The sequence below is a fragment of the Phyllobates terribilis genome, unplaced genomic scaffold (assembly GCF_046119375.1).
Source record: "Phyllobates terribilis strain yellow unplaced genomic scaffold, ASM4611937v1 Scaffold_1__5_contigs__length_1240528914, whole genome shotgun sequence".
In the NCBI taxonomy this organism is placed as follows: domain Eukaryota; kingdom Metazoa; phylum Chordata; class Amphibia; order Anura; family Dendrobatidae; genus Phyllobates; species Phyllobates terribilis.
In genome coordinates this window covers 497,450,089-497,462,888 of record NW_027362761.1, presented here as the reverse complement: position 1 = coordinate 497,462,888, position 12,800 = coordinate 497,450,089, and the positions used below count along the sequence as shown (strand labels likewise).

The window sequence follows — 12,800 nt, the reverse complement described above, 5'->3', positions numbered from 1 at the left end:
GCAGTGGGATTTGGGTGAAGCAGCAGTTATCTGACAGGAGAAAACCTACTCCTCCACCATGCTTGCCAATGGGGCAGGGGTGTGTGGGAAAGGTGGAATCCACCGTACGAAAGTGCAGCTGGAGAGGCCGTGTCAGAGGGGGTGTGTCAGGTTTTGGTGATGGCGAGGAAGGAAAGTTTGTTAGTGATGAAAAGATCATGGATGTAGGAAGGTTTGTTGCAGACGGAGCGAGCGTTCCATAGAGCTCCTGTTAGTGGGACTGGGGAAGCAGGGGCTGGGCGGATGTGTATGAGGTTAGAAGGGTTGTGAGACGATGTGTTTGGGAGCATGTCCTGTAAAGAGGACCCCAATATGTCCACGCTGCGCTGTGCTAAAGACAATTTACAAACATGTTATAAAAATTTATTTTTTTCATTGAATGCACCATTCCGGCACTGTGTCCTCCTGTGACCATGCTCAGGTGACATGACGGGTGTCATTTCATGTTGTCAGTTCTGAACGGCATTAGGCTGTGGTCACACAGCGCCTTTCAGATGCCGGTACAGACACCGAGGTTCCCCAGGCAAAGCCACTTCAGAAAAAGTCTACAAACAACGCTCCAGGGGAAAAAAAACCTCCAAAAACTGCTACAGGAAAAGAAAAACTCCCCAAAACAGGCGTTTCCTGAAGTGGTAGCTGCTTTAAAAACGTAAATAATGCTCAGTGTGAACATACCCTTATGATTAAGATTTAAAAAAAAAAAAAAAAAAACGCAAAAAAATAAGTGAAACGTTTTGTAATTCGTGCACGAATGCTGGCAGTCCTGGGATGTGTCAGCAGAGCAGACACTGTGTGCATTGTGCTGAGAGCCACCACCATACACTGACTGCACTGCAGCGCTCTGCAGGGATTCCCGGGCAGCAGCCCGCGACCCCGAACCACCAGGGACTGTCTGACTGGGAGTCTGGAGGGGGCGGAGCCGTGACGTCACGGGGCGGGCACAACCTGGAGACTGAGGCTGCCGCCGCCGCCAACACTGCTGCCGCTGCTCCGGGAGCGCTCGCTCCACCAGTGCACGGTCAATGCGAGAGGGGGAGGGAGCACCGAGCAGGAGACGAACAACGGGGGCAGCAGTGGACTATTTCTCCGGCGCTGAGAGTCAGGGGGCTGCTTTTTCTTGGGTGAGTTCAATTCCTTGAAGTCTTGTCTGGTGAATGAAACTTTCCCGTGCTGATGAATGGATGCACAGCCGCTGCCCTCACCGCTGCATTTCTCCACAGAGCTGTGGCTTGCTGCAAAGCAGCCATGGAGGTCTTCTAATTAACCCCTGCAGACCCATAGGTTGCATGCATGCAGGATTGCTGGCATGAAGGGTTAATCAGGTTGGCTGGTAAGTGCACAATGTATGGGGGGCTCCTCATCTTCTGCATCCTTCCCTAATTCAGGGTAATGTATGTGCCCCCCACTTCCCTCATTTTTCTGATGTGACCAGGTCTTAGTTGCCCACCAAGTGGATGGAAATCAATATCTCCAATCACTCTCCCTTTTTTGGCTGGTGACCTCCTGAGCTGCAGATCTCATCTGTTAACCCTTCATGCCAGGATTGGTTAATGCCTAACCTCCTATCATAATTTGGGACAACAATGGGTTGTGCTTTAAATCTAGTTGTTGTTTTTTTTTCTGCAAATTTCCTTATGTGTTGTTTTTAATAAGTAAAAATTTTGCACTTTTTATCTAATCTGGAATGAAGGAAAAATGAGTATAGAGCTGGCCAAGTGAGTGTGTGTGAATGGACGACAGTGATTTAGGGCTCCTTGTGGATTATCTGCACTTGGCTGCTCTACTTTCTTCTGAATCTTCTAGGAAAACGGCAGTAAAAGAGTAATGTAAGGAGGGAATGTCTTTCTATTCTAGCTGCAGTTTTCTATGCATCCACCAGGGGCAGTAGAGTTCCCTTTTATGGTCCTTTACTGACAGCGGAGGCATCAGTGACTTCCAGGAGAGGAGTAATGATGCCCACCGCTCAGTGTCTGTATACTGTGACGTATCCCCATGTGGGGGCAGTACGGTCTTGCCATTGACCACTTCCATCGTAGCTTTTCAAAGAGCACATCTTATTATTGTTTATTTTTTAGCGCACTATTACTTTATTTGTGCTGTACATAAGGGATTACATAAAAAATATGAATATTGATTACAGTGAACAGACTAACAATGACAGACAGGTACAGAGGGGAGAGGGCCCTGCCTTCGCGCGCTTACAGTCTGGGGCTGTTACTGAGACCAGCAGTTCTAATCCGTGGGTAGTAATACCCCCATTGTTCACCAAAAGTGGCGTAAAAGTTTTGAAAAGTTGCACTTTTTTTTGTTAAGCAGTGCTACTCCAAAAACGTTGTGACTTTTAGCGTTTTTATGCCACTTTGGATCAGCTCTACCGAAAAAAGCAGAGCTGGTGAGGAGCCAGGACGCCTGTCCATCTGATTTGTGAAAAATAACATCATTTTTTTACGCCAGAAATGCTACTCCAGCCTCCGACTGGCGTGGCGCTGTGCCCGGTCCGCAAAAAAAACAAATGTGAACAGCCCCATTCTCTATTATAGGTAAGTGTGCTATTCATGAAAAACACAGATGGCACTCATATGCAAAATTAGACATCTGAATGAGCCTTTACACACATTGTCACACATTTATTATGAGTTTTAGGTGCTTTTTGCCCCTTCCTTTTCAACGGGTGTGGCTTTGCGTTTAAAGGGGTTGGCTCAAAATGTGATGCTGTGAGCCAAAACTGCAGCAACATTTTGGCAAAAATTACTTGCACCAAGTAAAGCCCACTTATAAGGGTAGATATGACAGCACCCACTTTACGATACAGAGTGTTAGATCTATGTAAAGAGTATACAGGTTTAGTAATTGTGCACCAATTTTTGTTTGTATTATTCTCTGAATAGCTATAGTATATCTGTTCCATTGGCATACGCTTGCATGGAGCTCATGTTTTTCACAAGATGTGGCCATAAACTATAATCATTACTAAGAAATATCAAGTCTGCGGCAGATACGTGATCTTGTGTGATCAGTTTAAATCCATCCATCCAGACCTAAATTTCTGGGACCTTTTTTGGACCGTCCCTTCTCACTCTGAAGGTTTGCCCTGTGAAAATAATAACACTGATACTCCCCTCCCATGCTGGCGCCGTTCCAGCAGTGTTGGTAATCGCTCTCCCAGGGCTCATGTGCGTCGTTGCGTCTCATGAGCCCAGTGCCCGATCAGCACTGGCGTCACTGTCCCGCCATCAAATATATAAGTAATCAAGAGGAAGTGAGAGCTGCGACTGGCCGATCACTTTTTCTTGATGACTCATATGTCCCAAGGCGGGGATAGTGACGCCAGCGCTGATTGGGCGCCGGGCTCATGAGACGCAACGACGCACATGAGCCCTGGGAGAGCGATTACCAACACTGCTGGAACGGTGACTGCATGGGAGGGGAGTATCAGTGTTATTATTTTCACAGGGCAAAGCTTCAGAGTGAGAAGGGGTTGTCCTAGTAGTAGACAACCCCCTATAAGATGCGATATAAAACATTTTTTTTCCTGAATAAAGAAATGACAGGAAAAACTTTCATACATCTGTGTAAGATTTTGTGGCTCCCAGCTTTCATTTCCATTTGCTACAACCCAAATCCTTATTTATTTCATAATTTGGCCATTTTACCATCTTTCCCCCTACGAGATATATGGCACAGTGATGTGTTGTTTTGTAGGTGGTGAGTAGTGAAGAGCACTGGGTATTTATTATGTCACTTTTTAATATGAAATTTCTGCATGCAGCTGCAGCATCATTCCATAACTGTAGGATGCAGTAATTCTCTTTGTGGTGAGTGGAATGATACTTGAGGTATGTGCACATGAAGTTTTCAAAAAACACTTGAAAAATCACTTCAAAGATACTTAAAGAAGCACTCCTCCTCCCATCAAAATTTCCATCCTCTTAATATATTGCAATCATCATATTATATAGCACTGTGCACTTACTATTGCTCATTTTGCCTTTCTACCCAGATAATTCTTCTGTTTTCCGTTACGTGATGAAAAACTAACTAGCTGAATCCTTCTAAGCTCTATGTAGAAACAAGAGGACAATTTTCCCTGTATGAGTCATAAGTCACTGCAAAAGTCAATGGCAGGCTGGAGGGGTGGAGCAGCTGGATCAGGAGTAAAAGAGGGGAATGATAAATGGCAGGAAAGAGAGACTTCCTGTTTCTACATAGAGCAGAAAAAAGAGAAGAATTATGTGGGTAGAAAGGCAAAATGAGCAATAGTAAGTACACAGTGCTATATAATATGATGACTGCAATATATTAAGGGGATAAAAACTTTGACGGGAGGAGTGCTTCTTTAAAAGTCTCTGCTCATTCATGTCTATTTTAAAACCACTTATGTTCTTTGTTTTGAACATTTGTTTTTTTTTTCTTCTTCAGGTTTTGAAAAATACCTGGTGTGAACAAAAAAAAAAAAAAGAATCCATGTTACTTTTTTGAAGCTGCGCCTGATGTAATCCTCTGTAAACTAGACATTGTCCAATCAAAAGTCTGTAAAATATGCTTCAGGAAAAAAAATTCTTCCAAAACTTTTCAGAAACTCTTCAAAACTGCTGCAGCGAGCTAAAAACTCCTGGATGAATGAGTATTTCCTGAAGCAATTTCCAGTTGAAGGGTATGTAAACACTTGTGGTTTTTTTAAATAAAAAAAACCTTACGTTTTTGAAGCAAAAACTGCTACAGGAAATAGTCCTGTTTTAGGGTATGTGTTCGCAATGTCTTTTTACAGGTGACTTCCACCTGAAATAACAGCGAAAAATAATTTTTATTCTTATAGCCCCAACATATTCTGCAGCACTTTACTATTCTGATGGTACTTGTACAAATAAGATGAGACTTTAGAGAGTAACACACAGTTCAATGCATACTAAGAGGAGTGAACATAGTGCACAGCAGTGCAAAAATGATGGCAAAGCCACCAGCAAAGCTACTTAAGGAAAAAGACCTGGAAAAGACGTTTTCACATACCTTGAGGGAATGTGGACACAGCGTCTTTTTCAGGTGGATTCCTCCCGGAATCAGCATGAAAAAGCGCAGTAAAGCTACCCCATGAAATGACCATGATGCACAGCAATATCAAAACGCCATTGCCGTGCACATTACGTCTTATGTGACTTCTATTAATCACTCTAGATTTCAGAAACTCTGACGTGATTAAAAGAAGTGGTATTCTCCTTGTTCATGTCACAGTAGACAAACGACGGCAAAGCCGCTTTAGAAGAAGGACTGCAGGAATTTTCCTGAAGTGGCTTCACTTAAGAAAACTCTGCGGCTGTGTCGGCGTCTAAAAGCCGCTGTGTGAAAAAAGCCTTAAGGAGTTTTTGGTTTCTTCAAGTGGTTTTGGGCTTTGTGTACATGCAGTCATTGCTGAGTTTGCGAAATAGAAAATGGCTATGTGCACACTGAGTTTTTTTTTCGTTAAGTTATTTGTTGAAAGAAGGAAACTGAGCAGTATCTTTAAGTTTTTGATGAGGATTTGAAGAGTTTCCTCTCAGTTTCTGCTCCAAAACATACTAAAAAAACCCTGTGTGTGCATAGATAGCTATTGAGCAGAAACTCAAGAGATTTAGAAAGTTTCCACCCAGTGGCTATGTGCATACACCGTCTTTTTATGCCGGATTCCACCTGAAATCTGCCTGAAAAATCACTGCAGTTCTGCCTTAGAAACTGAAAATAATGCAGAGCAACGTCAAAACAACATTGCTGTGCACACGTTCAGTCTTTTGTTGCTTCTTTTAACCGCTCCAGGGATCGGAAACCCTGGAGCAGGTAATAGAAGTAACATGTTCAGTCACTCTTCGGTCAGCTTCTGCTCAGAAACTGCCTGCTCCCTTAATGAAGATACAAGGGAAAAGGCACTGGCGACAGAGCCGCCCCGAAAACAAAGATACATAGCTGAAGAGAACACCTCGAAAAATTGTGTGCACATAGCCTTAAAGAGTTTTGGAAGAATTATTTTCCTAAAGTGTTCTCTGCAGCCTTTTGATTGTCCAAAAACTCCTCATATGAATAAAAAAGTGGATTTCCCATAGAAGTGCATTGGAGTTCTCCAATAGTTTTTGAAGATTTTGGAGTGTTTGTGCTCAAAAAACTCAGGTAAAAGAACTTAGTGGGAGATTAGCTGAACACTTGTTTTTATCTGCTTCAAAAAAACTTTGTATGCACATACCATTAAAGGTACGCTGAAAGATTGTCCTGAGTGAGCTTTAAGACCGCTCCCTTCTCTGTAATCTGTGTGAACAGGCGGCTCATCGCCTGATGAATGAGGAAAGCGCTCGTTCATCGGGTACAATTATCTATTTTTCTGCACAACAGATCGTCGTTCTCGGCAGCGCATCACCGATATAGATAAATATTTACCGATCGTGGTTGCTTAGTGCCGTCAGTCTGTCTGTGTAAACTGATTTTTTTTAAATGAGGTTATTTTCCTCTTGTGTGGTCATCATATTGATATAAACTGATCAGCTGTAACATCTAATCCACCGTTCTGTTATGCAGACCCCTTGTGTGCCACCAGGACCGCTCTGACCCTTTTGAAGCAAGGGCTCCACCTGACCTTTCACAGGGCCTTGTGGTATTTTGCACCAAGATGTTAGCAGCAGAGTTGGGTGGTGCGGCCCCCATTGATCAGCCTCGTTTTTCCAACATTTCCCACAGATGATAGATCAAATTTAAATCTGGGAATTTGACATGTTCCTTCATTTATTCCTATATCACTTTTGCATTATGGCATTATCCTGCTGAAACCGGCACTGCCATTAGGGAATACATTCAGCATGAAGGGGTACAACAATGATTGGGTAGGTGGTCCTGGACATGTCCCACTATCATCCACATGAATGTCAGGAGCCCAGATTTCTTAGCAGAACATTGCTCAGAGCATCGCATTGTCTCCTCCGGCTTGTTTTTTTTCTTTTCCGTGATGAATCCTGGTGGCATCTTTTCCTCAGATAAGCCACCTGCACGTATCCAGCCATCCACATTATTCTTCACACCCGACCACCTTCTTCCATTGATCCTTGGTCCAGTTCTGATGGTTACATGACCATAGTACGCTCTTTAGGCAATGTACAGCATGACCAGTCTGTGGGTACGCAACAAGGGCATTGTGTGTTTTGATGATTTCTTATAGTCAGAATTAGCTTTTTTTTAAAGAGTAACTAAACTTTTTGCAAAAATTTTATATTTTTTGTCCCATTAATTCTCAACAGTTTAGTGGAGCAGCCCACCACTGATTGCTCAAAAGACAGGAGAGAAGTGCACAGCTCAGAAGGCAGGAGCGTGCACACCGAGAGGAGTACAGATTGAATACCTCAAAAAAAAACAACTGCACGATTCTCAGCTATCTTTTGCAAAATCAAACTGGATCTCAACTAATCTCCAGGGAATTAAAGAGCCAAAGAAATCAAAGTTTTTGCAAAATGTATTGTTCAAGGCCCTGTTCAGCTGTATTTTTGCATTGTCTTTGGGATGTTGACCCAAATTCTCCAAAAAAACGGGATTCAGACGAACCCCGAAGTTCCCATAGACTGCAATAATACGAAAGGAGATCAATTGACCGTAGTTGGTGTTTTTTATGACGGACACAGTAACATAGCAGATATCGTTTATGCCCGTCTGACGTACACCTCCTAAACAAAACACAATTTGAGTTTATTTGAACTCTATTTGTGTCATCGCAGTCTACTGTCTGTTGGAGGTTCTTCTGAATCACATTTTTAGGGGGATTCAAACGGAACCCCATACAAAATTTTCCTTTTGCTAATAAGCTCGTCTGTGAGATTGTTCCAAATTTGCTAGCTTTTGCTCCCCATACACATAACAGGACCCTGCATCCCTATTGCCAATTCATTGGTTGTCCTTCCTTGGATCACTTTTTTGGTAGGTACTAACCGCTGTATACTGGGAATACCTCACAATACCTGCGGTTTTTGGGATGCATTGACAGTTATTTCACTGTCATAATTTGGCCCTTTGTTAAAGTCACTCAGATCACTAGGTCTGTCCATCCTCTTTAAAACTGATTACAGAGTTGTTGCCCAAAGGTTACAGCTCCACTCAGATTAAGCGCTAAAAGTTATTTGTTTATTGATATTAACTGGCCGCACTGTTTTGTGGGTAAATCTGCAAAAACTTGGAGGCCATTAGCAATATACAATTTAAAAGGACCTTTCACCAAATTTTTCATGTTGGACTGGACACACCATGTAATAGTGGTTGCCAGGCGGAATAAAACTTTTTGAAAGTATTTGGCACCTAATGCGTTTCATAAGTCCCAGTGGGAGTTATCAAAGAGTTTTCACTGGGGGCGTGTACTTCTTCCTCCTGTATGATGTTATCCAATCATAAGCAGGCAGCAACATTCAGGAGAAAGAAGAACACGCCCCCACCATAGCTTAGAACAGGTATTTCAGTGTGTGAGATGTTTGACAGACAACTTTGGTCTGCTGGTCTAACATCCTGCATGATTAGGATATGTTCACATGACCAGTAATGATCGGTTATGCTAACACAACTTTTTAATCCATTATTCACTAACTGATCTCAACTTTTTTCCTAACGAATTTCTGCTGGAACCGTTCTAACGGATCATTACTGGACATGTGAACGTAGCCTTAGTCATCTGTGGTTTACTCCCAGAAATTTCTAACATTTTTCAGATGAGATCCCGTTTGTCAGTATGGGTGGCCGGGGCAGCGCAGCTGAGTGTAGTTGTATCACATTACAAACCCTTCTACCAGCTCTTTTCTCATAGCTTTGTCACCTCTGCTGTACTGCCCCTCTCCTACACTGCTTGTCTGGAGATGTCAGTAATCAAAAACACTTGTTTATTGGGTGAAATTATCTTCTGCATAGCGCAAAAATTCATAGTTCTCGACAGTGCATTATCCTGTGTAAACAGGTCTTGCTTTGCCAAGAACTATAGCAGCCTATGAGCACTGAGCAATCTAGTATAGTGTCCATTGCTTACTTTAGTCTGCCTATGTAGACAGACATTTTAACGACCGCTGATTGGTTAAAGTTTACTGATCGGTGGTATCATGCCGCCGGTAGGCTTATGTAAGTGACTCCTTAAGAATATCACAGCACCCTCCTGGAATGGCAGTGCTGGCTTAACTGGAATTACCCAACTATTTTAATTCGCTATGGGGCACTTAATCGATTAAGCATGGGTTTTCCAGAAGTGGCCAACCACTTTAAGCATTAACCAGCTCTCATTGAGGTCATTGGTTGCTGTCCACAGGCAGGCGGCTGTTGGTAGGGTCCTAACGGAGGACCCCACTCTTCACATGCATATGCCTTAGCTTATTTTAAGCGTTTTTTTGGTGGAAGTTTGTGATGACTCTGGAAATGTGTATGTCATCAGAAATAATTTATGGAAATAATTGCTGAAATGATGAAAGGTTTTTCCAGTTTTGTAGTTTTAGCTGCTTTGAAAGACATTGATACTGAAGTTGTGTGGGCATGAAATTATTTAGCCTATTAACCCTTCTTACGGTTTGCTCACGCAATGATCTGCTAGGACTTCTGATAATGGTGAACGGCTTTTATATACTTTGTTCCAGTAAATTTGTTGTATTAGCAATTAAGCACCGTGATGAAGATGGTGAAGTGATTGTCCTAAAAAGATACTGATGAGACCCCCAGTAGAACGAATTGCTAATAGTCCGGCAGCTGGGAAATGTCTGACAGCAGATCCCGGAGATAGAGATGAGCTCCTAATCATGGAGGTAGTGACTGAAGGCTAAATATCATATGGCAAAAACTGGTCACACACATGAGACAGCTGTCGGCCGACCTCCCACGTCGTGCTTGTTTATTTCATTGGGAGGAAAGAGAAAAGCCAGACACCTCTTGTGATGACATAATAAAGAACCAGGCATGTTGTCATAAAGAGGAACCATATGTGCCTGTGACTCCAGTCTGAGTGCCACTGTATCGGCTCTGTGCACACGGAAACAGAGGAAATTGCATTCTTAGTCTACTTCAAACAATATCCCATTTTAGTTCTATTAGAATTCTGACAGAACTATTGGTGCTTGAGCTTCCTTTCCCTTCCCATTATGCATTGCTCGTGTTATTGTTAAATGACTTGCCATTCTTGTGTTAAAGCCTAACTTCTGTTAGCCCTGTGTGCCTTTCACCGGACAGGAGAGCAGGAGCAGAGAGCAATACCCACTTAAAGAGTAACTAAACTTTTATTTTTTTATTATTATTTTGTCCAGCATGGAAAGTTATGAAACTCTGCAAATCACTTTTAGGGAATTTGTTCATGTAAAAAAGTGCATTTAAATGGCTTATAAACCTCAGTCTATTTCTCTGCCTTCACCAGCATTGATATTAGAATATACTCATTGGAGTACAGATGATGGCAGTGATGGGTCAGCTCGGCACTTGTCTCCTTATCTCTGGGGATAAGCTGCTGCTGGTGATTGTCCGGATAGACAACACTCAGAGGAGGAGACAGGTGCTGGCCCATCACTACCATCATCTGTACTCCCAATTAGTATGTTCTGATATCAATGCAGTGCAAGCCAGGCAAATAAAGGGGGGGGGCAAAGAAGGGTTTGGAAACCACTTGCATGCAATTTTTAACCATAATGAAGACAAATCCCCTTGAAGTCATTTACAAAGTTTCATAACTTTCCATGTTGGACAAAATTATGTACAAAAAAAAAAGTTTAGTTACTCTTTAATGTAATCCGTCTACATGTCTCTGCTGCTAGAGGCGAATTACATCGACAACAGGCTGGACACCTAGTCTAGATACCATAATTTTTAATAAAATGATTTGCAGTTTATTTCTCATATTATCAGATGAGATCGACAAAGTAGTGATTTTATAAGCAGTGGTGGTCAAAAAGGAGCCGTCAGTGCAATATGAATGTGTTTACCTGTATACATTGGCATTTTATAGAATAAATCTCCGCTTTGTAGTCTGCTTTCTTTTCCTCAAGATCCCATAGATACATCAGTGATTTGTCATTAGTGTGGTCAGTGTCCTGACAAACTTCCTTCTAAATTAAGTGTAGCGCCATTGTGTATTTTCTTTCTTGCCCGTTACCCTTAAAATGCCTTAAAGCTTCACAAAATAACCTCTGCCCTTTGCTGCTTAAGGTTAATTCATGCACGAAATAAACAAAGTGCTTTAAAGTAGGGGGTCTGAGGTTTTAAGGGTCACATTTTTGTTTGAATGTCCCACTTGTCATCTACTAAGAGAAGGCTGTAGTCACAGCGGATTAACCCGTGATGATCTGCAAACTGATCAACAGAGAAGTGGAAAATTGTTGTTGACTTATGTAAATGTGCGAGACGTGTAACGCTGTGCGGCTATTACTGAAAACTAGTGATGTCCATATCAACCACACTACAAAGTCCCTGCATTTTTTTTTTTATGGTTTCCATGGGTTCAAAATTCTTCACTCATTAAAGGGGTTTTCAGAGAAAAAAAATAGTTTTTTTTTAAGCTTAAAATTAAATGAATTAATGCTTGCACCCATCGAACATCCGCCACTGCCGTCCTTTATGCTTGAGGTTGCGTGCCCACGTTGCGGATTACAAGCGTTTTTGATGCGGAATTTCCGCAGCTGAAGCAGAAATTTTCTGCTTCATTTCCGCAACGTGGGCACATAGCCTAAGGGCCCCCCACAAAATAGATAACGGTCGGCCGAATGATGGTTCAGCAGATCATTCAACTGGCAGCTATGTCGCCCAAGCTCACCCATACACAGGAGCACTTTTCAAAAGAGAGTACCTATGTATGAGAGAGCCGCTGCCAGACTCCTCTGGTGGTGGATTATCCCTCTGAGAACAAATGCACTGGTAGTCCAAGATCAGACATGTTGGATCATCATTGGTGGGGGGCGGGGTGCATGCACATTAGACTGACAACCGATCCTGCTGATATCGAAATCTGCCTGATGTTAGTCTAATGTGTATGGACCTTTATCTTTACTCAATCTTCTCTGGTTTCTATTTTCTAGTCCCATCTCAATGCCCTGGAAATGACCACTGAGCCGATTACTGGCATGGCATGTCAACACTGAGGCCAGTGGCTACCTGAGCGGGTACGTCCGGCCATTTCAAGTGTGCTGATATTGGACTAGAAAGAACAGTGTAGATTGGATTAATGTCTGTATGGGAGTCTGAGCCCTTTAAAAATATTCATTCCATGGAAATCCTTTTTTCTTGTATAGAGTTCCAAATCCCCTCTAAAGTCTTAACAGAAAGTGTTTATCCCAACATATTGATTAGTAGAATGAGGCTCCGTGTTCCCCTTAAAATGGCGTGGTGGTCAGGCAGGCACACTACTTTGAAGCGTAGCTTCATTCATTGTCGATAGGACTGAGTTGAGCTCTGTACTGAATGGAGCTGCAGTGCACATGTATGACCAGTGGAGTTGGTGCGAATCGATTTGCACCTCCCAGTCCATCAGCCTTAGACCACAGTCGGGAGCAGGAGAACCGCTTACCTGACGGCATCCGTAGCTTTTCTTTGGATTAGCCAGCCTGGTGTAGCGTCATTGTTTTGACGTGACGCACATGTGACGTAACACCAGGCCAGCTAATAATAAAAGCCGCGGATTCTGTCAGGCAAGAGGCGTTTCTTCTCCCCTCGTCCACTGACCACTATAGTGACTGATGGACGAGAACTTGCGAATTGATACACGCCACCTCTAATGACCACCACTCCATTCAAGTGGATGAAAGGGGAACCCCTTT

The 12,800-nt window shown here is 42.8% G+C and overlaps 1 protein-coding gene across 2 annotated transcripts in view; it reads left to right on the top strand.

The window, feature by feature from the left end:
- The first annotated feature begins 961 nt into the window (after positions 1-961).
- Positions 962-12,800, top strand: part of LHFPL2 (LHFPL tetraspan subfamily member 2) — a 142,997-nt gene continuing 131,158 nt past the window's right edge. For both annotated transcript variants that reach the window (XM_073680175.1, XM_073680174.1), the window contains exon 1: positions 962-1,160. The gene's annotated coding sequence lies outside the window, so the exon portion shown is untranslated. The remainder of the gene's footprint in view (positions 1,161-12,800) is intronic.